We start from the raw sequence: 2,471 nt of genomic DNA, 5'->3' as shown, positions 1-2,471 counted from the left end.
ATAAAGATAGGAGTTCCACAAGGGTTAGTGATTCGGCCTTTCCTGTTCATTGTGTATATCAGCGACTTGCCAATATACATGCCATGTGACAAAGTCATGGATGCTGATGACATGACACTAATTATGGATGAAGAAAATCTGAAAGATGTCTTAGAATACCACAAAGTGGTAACTGAAATGAGCAGTGACTGACACAGGGCCAGTCTTTTAGCTATAAATACAATAAAAGCTCAAGAAATTTGCTTCATCCTAAATACATCCAACTAAGATAGAAAAATTACTGGGGTTGCATTTAGATCAAGAAGGTACATAGGATAAGCTCACAAATTATCTATGTTGCAAACTTGCTCGTACTCTGTTCCTACAGCACAAGCTGAGACATATTATTAGCAAAAGTTTATTAATTCCTGCATACATTGCTTTCTTCAAACACAACTGCAGTATGGATTAATACTTTGGGGTAACTCAGTGGGTTCCAGTACCATCTTCAAGTGCCAGAAGAAAGCAGTTAGATGTATATTAGGCCTAGCACCAACACAAGGCTGTAAAAACCCTGTTTAAAGAACTCAAGATAACGACACTGATTAGTATGTATATCCACAACTGTTTAATACAAACTAAAGAAAACGCAAGCAATTTTAAGTTAATATCCCAAGTCCATCACCATAATACTTGAAGTAATAGTTACCTAGGTCTTCCATACTCGAGACTGACATTAACACATCAGAACCATAAGTACCTATATTTGAAATTCTGCAACGATCTCTCAAAGACAGTGAGCGATCTACCCATGAATAATTTTAAGTATACGATAGAAGTTTGGTTCAAATGTATGCCATACTACTCAATTTATGTGTTTCTAAACAGTGACACACAGGAGGCACAAAATAAGCTGTCAGTAACTACATTATCAAGTATGCCTATATGTGTGTGTGACAGTAATGTATAAGTGTTTACACATTTTTCTACATAGTACATAAATTAAAACATAATTGCATAATGATACAATCATATATGTGATCAATATAATGTATTATTCCTAGTTATTACTACTATATTAACAATGTATAGTATCACCATCATTTTAGCATATATATCTACTTGTACTGCACATGCATATTTATGTAACTATATTTTATTGTTTTATGTATTAAACACACCAATGAAACTATTTGTATGGAAAATATATCGAAAGGCAAATAAAGATTCTATTCTATTCGTCATCAGCATTCGACTTGGACAGAATTATAAACACCGAACTCACATTCGGGAGGACGACGGTTTAATCCCGCGTTCGGCCATCCTGATTTAGGTTTTCTGTGATTTCCCTAAATCACTCCAGGCAAATGGCGGGATGGTTCCTTTGAAAGGGCATGGCCGAATTCCTTCCCCGTCCTTCCCTAATCCGATGAGACCGATGACCATGTAGTTTGGTCCTTTCCCCCAAGAACAACAACAACAACAGCTTTAGAAGGGTTGAAATGTGCCCGATGGATTTGTTACTCAGGTGACATCCAGTGATTAATCCACACCGACCCATTCTGTTGATACTGCTTAGCTACTGACAATGCGTACTTCCCGCTTTCATTTATACTGGTACATCTGCTTCTCATAACATCTAACTGTCATTTCAGCCTTACATAGATTCAAATTCGTTTTCGTTAGAAAATCCAAGAGTTATCGTGGTAAACGGAATAATTCTGGTGCATCTCATTTAGTTCTGCACACTTGTATTTACACAGTGGACACAAAATGCTATCTTCACGTACCTTTTGGTGACAGTGACTGCTGAAATTGTCATGTCTAGAAGTACTAGAATTACAAATGTTACACGCAAATTTCAAAGCCCCATTACTCAGATGTTTAGTATTAATATGTCTTTGCAAGTTACTGTTGATACTGAATGTTGCGCAACAACCCACGCAAGTATATTCAGCCATGTTTCGAGGATCTGAGAATGGTACTGCAAGCTTTGAATACAGTGCAGACGCTGCAGCGATTCAGTGGACGTTTACATCCGAAGCACAATGACAGGTACCAAGAACCTAAAATAGCAGTAACGTAAACTCCAATAAACAACACTCAGCAAGAATTAAGGCGCAGAGCATTACAGCGGCACAAAATCACAAACTTGAAGCACTCGGCTTCACGCATTGTTGTGGCTGTACGGCAAGACAAGGTGTTTCTTAGGTTTTTGCTTGGTTTCCCACCATCCTGTCTACTGATGAGACCGCGGCCAAGTACAGTATTTCGTTGACCCCATCTAGCCTGGCATGACGTCACTAGGTAGCCAACAGCGACCCCACATGTAACAGCACGCTTGACAACACACTTGTGCAAGCGTGCTTGCCTAAGCATGCTTGATAGTGATTGAGATATATTTGCACAAGCATCAGTACTGTACAACCTTCTTGATGCTTGATCGAATTTCGAATATGCATGCTTGTGCAAGCGTTCAAGCGTGTGTATGC

This window comes from Schistocerca nitens, chromosome 3 (assembly GCF_023898315.1).
Source record: "Schistocerca nitens isolate TAMUIC-IGC-003100 chromosome 3, iqSchNite1.1, whole genome shotgun sequence".
Taxonomy (NCBI): domain Eukaryota; kingdom Metazoa; phylum Arthropoda; class Insecta; order Orthoptera; family Acrididae; genus Schistocerca; species Schistocerca nitens.
This window is presented reverse-complemented; position numbering follows the sequence as displayed.